This window comes from Daktulosphaira vitifoliae, unplaced genomic scaffold, assembly GCF_025091365.1.
Source record: "Daktulosphaira vitifoliae isolate Bord-2020 unplaced genomic scaffold, ASM2509136v1 Scaffold_2, whole genome shotgun sequence".
Classification (NCBI taxonomy): domain Eukaryota; kingdom Metazoa; phylum Arthropoda; class Insecta; order Hemiptera; family Phylloxeridae; genus Daktulosphaira; species Daktulosphaira vitifoliae.
The window spans coordinates 24,348,414-24,359,117 of NW_026099573.1; the positions used below are offsets into that span (position 1 = coordinate 24,348,414).

The 10,704-nt window shown below is 27.4% G+C and overlaps 1 protein-coding gene and 1 long non-coding RNA gene across 7 annotated transcripts in view; one reads left to right on the forward strand and one right to left on the reverse strand.

Moving 5' to 3' along the window:
* The window catches only part of LOC126899059 (uncharacterized), a 43,261-nt gene extending 37,604 nt beyond the window's left edge, over positions 1 to 5,657 (reverse strand). For 4 of the 5 annotated variants that reach the window (XM_050673587.1, XM_050673586.1, XM_050673582.1 and 1 more), the window contains exon 1: positions 5,105 to 5,657. The gene's annotated coding sequence lies outside the window, so the exon portion shown is untranslated. Of the gene's footprint in view, positions 1 to 1,691; positions 1,711 to 5,104 lie in introns of those variants that run through there. The other variant, XM_050673584.1, reaches the window with a different exon arrangement.
* A 361-nt stretch (positions 5,658 to 6,018) lies between these two features.
* Positions 6,019 to 10,501, forward strand: LOC126899068 (uncharacterized). 2 transcript variants are annotated; one of them, XR_007702467.1, is made up of 5 exons: positions 6,513 to 6,683; positions 9,127 to 9,508; positions 9,588 to 9,780; positions 10,154 to 10,351; positions 10,420 to 10,501. It is a non-coding gene; the product is annotated as an uncharacterized LOC126899068 (long non-coding RNA). The 2 variants fall into 2 exon arrangements; XR_007702468.1 differs by lacking the exons at positions 6,513 to 6,683; positions 10,420 to 10,501 and adding an exon at positions 6,019 to 6,033 and having other exon boundaries at positions 10,154 to 10,352.
* The last annotated feature ends 203 nt before the right edge of the window (positions 10,502 to 10,704 follow it).

A 10,704-nucleotide genomic window follows, 5' to 3' on the forward strand; every position in this document is an offset into this window, starting at 1 on the left:
TAGAAATTACATTTGACCGCTTCATGTTAACAAATTAATTATACAGTGGACTAATCTTTAATGAATACCATTTGTAGATATATTTTATATGTCATGTATGTTTTAGTTGATTTATTAAACGTTATCGCGGAGAACAGTTCGACATATTTGAACGAGTGTTGTTAACATATAGAATAAACAAATGTCATGCTTAACAAATTTCGTAACAATTACAAACTTTAGGCACATTATATCTAATGGCAGTTTACAGCCATTAACTTTGTTAGAAAATACTTAGAACTTAGTAATCCGAGGCTTTACAATAATACGGTGTAACTGTCGCTCTTGAAGACTAAGTCACTGGAGTCTCAAGTTAAAAACATACATAGCATTCGTTTATATAATCCGTGCTCACTATCAACAGAGCCAATTGATATCAAACAAAATGCTACTTAAATTGTATTATAAATGGAAGACATTTATTTATCAGACTTAATATAGATAATTTTATTTAGAGTGCATCGACCTAAAATCATAATGGCCCACAGCAGTAAATTGCTTTGTCTGAAATGATTTTTTAGGACCAAACACAAAATTGTATAAATATTATGCTGCTCCACTACAATAATAAGTAAGGAGCAAGAAGAAACTTTATGGCCATGTTAATTAATTTCATAATTTTTAATATTTTTAAAAATTATTCTTAGGTGACAAAATAAAAACGATTACATTACTTCGTGAAGCAGTTCTCACGATAGATGAAGGAAAAAACAGTGGGTCAGCAGTCTCAGAAACATGATAATGTACTGTGTATTTTTCTTTTTAATATTAATTGTATCTAGTTCACGTTCCATCACACGATATTGATAAATGTTATTCATATTTCTAGGAAACCAAACGCTTTTTACGATAAAAATTCGAGCCATGACATATAATGAACTTAAATCTACCGACTGTAAAATACCACTGCTTCGAATAAATTAAAAATCTAATATCAATAAAGAATCGAACTCTACGGTTTTATAACACGTGTCATACATGCCATACGAACACATATTTAGGAGAATATAGATGAAAATTTTCTTGGAGAGAAATAAAACATCTGCAAAAGGAAAAAAAATTACTTCATGCGCAAGTAAAGAAACACTCACAATTTGAAAGAAAATGGTTGTTGACTACGTTAAGCTATGATTGGAACCAGAACTTACTTTATTCCATATAAATTTAATATTTATTGTGTATACAGAGAACAATCATAAACCAAAAACAGTTTATTAAGCCGAATATATTCCACTTTAAATCATTAAAGATGTTTATAAATTCTTATATAACACCGTCAAACTAATAATACATTTTACTGTAAAATTGTTTGTAAAAGCTGGACCAAGGTCAATAATGGCCGCAGGGATCTATTGCAGGATGATCGGCCCGTCATATCATCGATTTATAATTATTTCCTATGTTGTATAACTATTACAACCGGATGCGGGTAAAAAATAGAACGTGATAGTCATGGCCGACCAGTTCTAGTACTTATTTTCACAAATGCGAATAAATAGATAATACATACAAAAAAAAAAATTGAAAATGATAATTAAAGTAGTTTTAAAATAAACAAGTTTTATGTTAAAAAAAAAATAATTAGTAATCACGGTCAAAATTTTGATTACTAAATTAAAAAAGATATTAAAGAAAATTAAGACAATACATACTATTTTCCGGCGATTACAAAGACAAACTGTCAGGTTAAAAATATTTTAGTCTCATTAATAACTTAAAATTATAAAAATCATAATACATTTAACCACTAATACGATTATTAATATAGACTAGTTAAAAAATATATAAATAAATATGACACGATAGAACTTTATTTAAACAATAGCAACAACATTTTCCAACGAAGTATAAATTGTTAATAGTTTACAACGCCATATATTACATCATTATTCTAAAAATAATAAAGTAAAACGTTTAACTATTTATGTAAACTATATTACAAACATAGAATAAGAATCGTTCCTTAACTATATCCACTTTATGAAACTATTGACATGCGATATCAGACTTCTAAACCGACTATTATTGTCAAAACCATCAAATTATACCTATGAACCTATATACAAAGCCATTAAATATGAAAGAAAAACAATAATATATTAGATAAATAAGTCGAAATGAAAAGCGGTGCATTTGATAACTCTAATTACGACAAAAGATATCATTACGCATACATTGTACTTTTATATATATATATATTTCAAAATACGATGAATCTAATTATGTTATAGTAGTTAATTTATAACTCATAACATCTTAGATACATTATCACGTTTTACCTTCGATTTGCAGCGATTTCTCTAACTTACTCATGGCAATGCGCATACATACTCGTAAATTGAATAAATAATAGATATTGATGTTAAAAATACCTAAGTAAGAAAATAATATACATATCTGTAATGATCTAACATTACTAACAATTGAATTCATTGAACTTAAGTTAATATAAAACGACAAGAAACGCAAAAATTAAATCAATTTCTACAATTGTTTCCGATACACTAACAATAGCCATTTAAGCTATTCCTCTTTATAAATGAATTTTTATTATTGAAAAATTGCAAATTAAGCGTTGATAAATAAAATAATACATATTACACAAACATGTATGCATGAGAAAGTGTAACAATTTAATGTGACACAGCTATTTTTTTTTAATAGAACGGAATTTTTGTAATCTATGTATAAGTTCTAGTAATGGGCAGAGTAATGACGAGGGAAGGGTAATGGTCACGAACATTCATAAACGAAACGCGACCTTGTACATAATGTGCCTATTGTTGTTGTTATATAAAATGCGAAATCTGTATCGATTGGGATTTATGACTATGCCATTGGGAATTGGAAACCTCCGAGGCGTTAAAATAAATAATCGTTGGTGTTCTAAGTGTACGGGGCGTCAATGTTACCTTTACATGTAAACACATGAAAAAATAAAAAATTGTAAGGTATTAATAAAGATTTATTATTGAATGCAATACTACTGCTGCGGCAGTGTAAGTTACCGCTAGGAAACCATTTATAACGAATGCAGCAAAGTAGTAGTAGGTACATATACAAATTTAAAATAATAAAACTTTGGCAGAAAAATGTTGAAACGAGGCAAAGATTATCTGCAAAAAATATCCGAAAACACTCGGGGAAGTAATACGATTTTGTAGATACTAGCTTTTTATTTTTACGGCCACTCTTTGTTTTAAACAGCAACATAATATTGTATTTTTAATACGACTATTGTTATTCTACGTGGGTTGCCCAGACCTAGGAGAGCCATAAAACATTAACGACGGCAAGTTTTCTAGCAGACTAACATACATACACACATGCGCGAACAAGAAGAGTTTTATCATTCCAAATGAATTTTAACAACTAGACGATAATGTTTTTATACGCCATTATTACATTAAAGATATATTATTATTAAAAACTACTATTGTGCGAGTCTATCCCGTTACATACAATCAACACGTGGTAAATTTTCAAGAAATTATTGTCGTCATCATTGTTGACAGGTCGTTCTCGTACAATAAAATGTTATCCTACCGCAGCAGTAGATAATATTCTTCGCACACTGCCACTAGCATCTTAGTCTAAACATCCGATGTTTACGGTACACACAATTGCATATTATTATTATGACAATGATTATTTTAAAGAAAAAATAAACGAGATACACGACAATACAAAGGACAAGTTAAAAAGAAAGTTACATAAGGTTAAATGTACATAATGCAATATATTACAATTATTGTGTCCGGCTGTGGTCCATTGTACAGTACTTTTCATCCACAGCATAGACAGGATAATGTAAAAAAATATAAATATTACCGAGCATTATACCTTTAATTTAACGGCAAAGTTATTTTAATCTAAATTTTATGGACACTGTAGACATAACACATCGTGAATCGTTTTAAAATTAATTTCACAACAATAATTTCGTTTAAAATCACTTAAAATAATGAAAACGCACAACATAGACCGAAGATATATATTAATAAATTCACTTATTAAATCGTTTTGGCCAATAACGGCGTCATCGACCGCCGCAAGTACACTCGTAATACTTGAGTTATTAGAATTTTTTTTGTCATACACCACACGAGGACGATGGCGTTTACAGCTGCTGATAAACTCTAGTAATGCTGTTTCTAAAAATATTGCGTCAACAAATGATGATATGAACTGTTCATAATTAATGGGTATTATTTTAATATTTAGAACAGTCGTCGGTCGATGTGCCAACGCGATCTCAAAAAAAAAGAAAAACTTTGAATGGTAAAAAAATATTCTATGAAAATTCGTTTTAAAAATAAATAATTTTAAAACGGTATTATCATTAGAACGGTCTTTGTTAACAGTTTCTCTTCAGTTTTGCGCTTGGATGTTGTTTTGTCCGTGTATATTTTTCGCCGTTTCTATTATTAGATATTAACATTGATTTCTTGCCTAATTTCCCTTACCTCTCAAGGTTTTAACAGAAGTTACATGACTGACAATAATAACATAGACAAAAACGATAATTATGACTATGGCTACCGTTTGATATTTAAATCATTAACTTTAGTTTATAAAATAACGATTTCAAATGATTATGCCTCAGTTAGCTTAATAATCTTAATAAATCCATTTCGTAAGGTGCTACTTATTAATTACGCAAGTCCTACTAATTATAAGAAATTATGCAGAAATTAATACTATTTCATTTCAACTAATTTATCTGCACAAGTAGATTTTGTCAACATTTGAAAAATATCCATGGCGCTTATACACAATGTAACTGATTTGAAAAATGAAATATAAATGTACAACCAATAAAATATTACTGACTATACATACAGGTGCGCCTATACAAAACGATCGATTAATATTGCTGCCAAAAAAAAAAAAAAAAACGCCAAACAACAACAATACAATCAGACACGCTAAAATAAATACACCTCTATCCCGCCCACCGGCATTTAACGACACAGGTATATGGCAAAGAGTAGGGAAAATGTCTTCACTGGTATTATTATTATCTTACTGTTATAAGATAATACGAATGGATTGTACTACTTACAAATCGAACAAGGCAATGCCGGGTTTTGATGTTGTAAATTTTCTTATGTAGCTTTTATAGATGAGTTAGCCGTATGGCAAATTGCGTAGCCAATTGGATCAAAAACTACTCAGTTATCGGCTTTTCTTGCTGACCGTTGTTCATACGTTTTTTCTATTTTCCGAACACTATAAAACACTAGTACACGTTTCAATAACAATATCATAAACGATAACAGTGGGTGAAATTTCACGTAAATTATTGAAATAAGACAATTAAAAACTTATACTTAAAAAAAATTGTTTTGTTATCAAACGCACACGCAATAATACCGAAGGTCAAACGTTTGTGATAAGGGTGTCAGACGTCGTCGGATGGAGTGGAGTAAAAAAGTTGAGTGCGCGGGCGTGCGACAAGGAAAATGGAACTATATATAAATGTATTCACTATTTAGTTATAAATATATATGTAAATATACTATACATCAACGACGATACTGGAGACGACGAGAAAAAAACAACGCACATTACCAAATCGTACGGCGTACGGCAAGCGACTCCCGAATCCCGGGCCTTGACGACCGGTGCACGCGCGACGGCGACGTCAACCACAAGTACCAGGTACCGTGTGCGCTCCCCGTGGCGTGCTTATTAAATTGTCCGGTGGACGAGCAGGAAGTGAATATTTTTTTTTCTTTTCTTATCATCTCATTTTAAATTTATTTGTCAACTCTACATTTATTTTTATTATATTTGACTTTTATCTCGTTTTTTCTATAACTGAATATTTATTTCGATTGCATCTCCAATTTTTCTTGAGCAAAATTTTAAGAACAAATAGTTTATAAATTAAACAATAATTAATAGCTAAATTCTTAGTTGAACAATAAGTACTAACTACGTGGGAATTTCCATGAATTTCAAGATATTTAATTAACTATTGTTATGCTTGTAAGTCATATATGACAACAATTTTTGTTAACGATTTATATCGGGAGAATAGGACTTAGCCCTCCTAAATATTTTTTTAGCTCCCCTGGTATTGAAGCATTATCCCGAATGTCATTGTTAATGACATTATTAACATGTTAGTTAATTTGATTATAAATAATTTTATTCAATTATGATATGTATTCAACTTTACTTTTAAAATTGTTATATATTTCGCCAACAGATGGCGATATAAATTGTGCAATGATGTTTAATTGTTTAGTTAATAATTTTTTGAACTACGGTTGATAAAGGCTCAACTAATTATCTTTGTGTAGGTCTGTATTTTACAATGAACGAATATATAACAAAATAAAGATATAATACGGATTGTAGATAATATATTTTTATAAAAATTCGTTTATTATTAGGCTGCATTTTTTATCATTTGTTTGAGACGTGTAGTTTAAGTTTACTATATTTAGTATACTTGTCTGTAGTTTAGTGTTTTTATTTATGATTATGGCGAAGTTTTTCAGTATTTTTAATGTGAAAAATTAAATTGTTATGAACAATTGTGAAAAAAATCACAATGATGATTTAAATAAGTCAATAATGACTTTAGTGATTTAGGAAACTTGTTAACTGGACCAGCTCGTCCAATTTTGAAAGTAAATATTTTCATTTATTACCTGTAAAATCCTATAAGTTTTCATATTTGACCTTATACCTATTATTTTCAAATTAATATGCATACCCGGGTATTAATATAAACGATATTAATAAAGTAGTCATACTAATTTATTATTCTAAACATATCCCAAGACTACATTTAGGCAACAAAACCGAAGCTATAATTAAACATTATAGCTTATCATAATATTATATAAGGGTGATCAGTAAGTAAAATATGTGTTTCTATTATTCTCATTGTTTGTAACAATTAACCTGTTTCCTTACTTTTTGAACGTCTTCAAAGGAAGTTTTTATCTTATTGACCATTACTATGTAAATATTGAAAATTATATTTATATTGATTCATCAATAGTTGTATACTATTCATTTGTTATTTTATGTTTTTATTTAGTCTCCAAAGAAGGTCTTTATTATGAAATGAAAATGGTAAAAAAATTTACTGTACATAAAATTGGGTCTGATATTGATTATAGTTTAAAAGATATTACACAAATAATGTCAGAAAACAAATTGATATTTCCAAATTTTCAAAAATTATTTCAATTAGCATTATCGATAGGTATCAGTACTCGTTTTTCTGTTATAAAAAAATTAAATACTTGGCTTAAAAGATTAATGGATCTAGATATATTTAGTAATATTAAAGGTCTGTTTTGCTGATAAAAATAAATATATTTTATTGAAGTATAGATAATATTAATTTTTATTAAAAGTATTTTATTACGAATTAATTTTGTGTACAGATTTTTATACATGTGCGAGTGCAGAAGTAAATTATACTTGTTATTGTAATATATTGAACATCATTTTAATATATAACATCATTTTTTCTTCTCATAACTTAAGCCTAAAAACTATTAGTTTACGGAATATTGAGATGCGCATTATTCCCCTAGTTCCCAAATTATTTTATTTTTACTTGGTAGAAATAAATTAAAACGGATGGAGGGTAAATTCTAATGTTTCAGGTTAAATTTTAAAGTCACTGATTCACGTCACAATTTGGGAACATGTTAGAATAGTGCGCACCTCAATATCAAGTAAATTAGTGGGTCTTAAGCTTTAGGCATGAGAAGTAAAAATGATCATCTAGCTCAGTTTAACACGTGTACAAAATTTGACGACAATATTATTATAACTAACAGTATTAGATAAGTAGACGACCTACTTAGCTCAGTTAGGATTACTTTCGTCTTTGGTATATGTAGATGCTGAAAATTATAACTCAATGTCAACAATTCTCCTATTGACATAGGATTATAATTTTTAAACAAAGTACTTAAAAACATGTTTTTGAAAAAAATGTGAATACTTTTAATTTTGTGTAAAGTAACTGTTATTTTTATTTTATATGATTATTTTTGAAGCATACTTTTTTACAAGCTTACAAATTTAATATTATTTTTTTATAAAAACCACTTTATAAAAACACCTTTTGAGTCATTATTTTTAAAAAATATTAATAATTTGCCTCAGATTCCGTCGAATCTAAAGACGGCATTAGAACTTAACCTAATGATAAAAATAATAACAGTTTATACTATAAACTTTACACCTATTCATTGTTTAAAAAATAACTTCTGAAATATTGTTTATTAGTTGTTATAGTCATGTTTACTTTGAAAAATAAATTTTTTTATTTACCAGCTATTAAAATATGGATGTTTCCATGTAAACCATTTTATTCTAAAGAAATTTAAAGATATGATTGAAGTACAGAAATAGCTTTTTTTTCGAAAAAAAAAAAAGTATTTAGTTTATATTTATAAAAATTTTAGGTGAAATATAATTAAATAATTATACAATATTTATTTTAATTTCTACGAGCTAAATCTAACTAGCTGAAAAATTATTATTTAATATTGAATTTTTTATTTTTTATTTTGTTGATGCTGTACTTGAGACATAAATAGTGTTTATTCAAATAAATGAACAAGTAAAATTAAACTAATCAAGCAATTGAATACCATTTTATTATAGTTATAAAAAAATGTAAAACACTATAATTGTAGTGTTAGTTACGAACTTGTTAAGATTTTACCATATAAAGTTATATAAATATATAAATTTTAAACATCGCAATAATTGATTTTAATTTCTTAACATTTATTTTTATAAAATTCAATTGGTAGACGCCAGACAATTTTCATTACAAATGAACTTCATAATGAACAAACTAATAACATGACATTAAAAACTAATGTTTACTAAAAAACTAAGTTTACGTTCAAGTTATTTCCTAAAATACAAACGCCTTCCGGGATCCGGGTCCCCCTGGTTGAGATACTGTTGTATGAATTTGTAATTTAAATTTATTGCTCTAAAAGTAAAACAAATATTTATCATTCGAAATACTTAGAAATTAAAATTAAAACTAGTGCACTCTATCCAACAGCAACTAAATAACTTTATTTTCAGAAGTGTTCAGTAGGTGATGCGAACAAGTTTGTAGTTGCTCAACTGCTGATAGTCTGGAACGGATTTTTTATTGCTTAGATCATTGACACTGTGCATTTACACAACTTACTCGATATTAGTGTTACAGTTAGTCATGAACATGATTTACAAGAGTATGCGCATGCGTTAGATTGCTGATAACATTATAAGATGTGATACGGATTAATTTTTGTGCGTTCAAAATTTCTTAACGTCTTGATTTTATATAGTAATTATTTACTAATTTTGACGTAACAATTTCTATTTCTATTTATTACATAATATACAAATGGTACATGATGCCAAATGTATGCATCATTTGTTTAAAATATCCAAAGTCGCACTCTAGACTTTCATTGCACAAGTAAGTATTAAATATTATTTGAATCGAAATTTAAGCTATACAACTAACTTCTTAAGATAATATTAATAATATGTTCTAGATCTTAAAAAACGAAAAAAATGGCTTGATATCTGTGGCCTTGTGAAGAATGTATGTAGAACTAACCGGAGATTATGTTCAGAGCATTTTGAAGACAGCTATTTTTCTGATGATTTAAGAAGGGTACTATATTAAAATGCTGTACCTACAAAAAACTTAGGAGAGGAAAAGTTAAAAAGAAAATCAATAAAAAAGTAAGTAACTTAAATACGTACCCATAAGATACAATAATTTAGATAATAAAAATACAAAGCCAAAAATATAGATTACACTTTCAAGGCTGTATCTAGAATATATTTGTAGGGAGTCAAAAAATATATGTTTATTATATATATATATATATATATATATATATATATTGACACTTACATTTGATTGATTTTTGCATTATCTTATTCATTTGTAGTTTAGGATAATATAACATAATAATTATGAATTTTATATCTGTATATTATGATATAATTTTATTATATCATATCAATTAATATGAACTAAATATAATAACTTTTTATGCTTAATTTAATCAAATGTACTTTGTTTTAATCTAATTTTTATTTAAAATTCCAGAATTTCTCATGTATCTTAAGAAGAAAAAACCCACTGGTTTAGGTCCAATATGTTCTAAACCACTTGAAGCTACTGTTGAAATATCAAGTAGTACTGTTTTTATAAATCAAGATTATTTCAAAGAAAATATAACTGACTTGTCAAGTACTTCTTAAGAAATACAAAAAAGAAAACTTTTGACTCAACCAATTATTAATGGTGATTTAATTGTTATTCATTACAATCTGTGTTGAATTGTAAATTGTATAAATTACTTAAAATTTCAGGAACTCAAAAAAAAAAAATAAACAAGGAAATTATATGTTACTGATATTACAACACCAGATTTTTCAAATAAAGGCTATGAAACATTTTTCTAGAGCAAAAGTACAAATTGTTGCTTAAAGAAGAAAAATTAATACTCTTCATAAAACAATCAGAAGATTACAAAAAAAACTTTCTTTAGAAATTTTTAGAGAAAAAAATTTTATTACTAAAGATGTTCATGCCAATTTTATGGTTAAATATAATATATTTGAAGTACATTTTTATTTATAAAATTAAATTGTGTA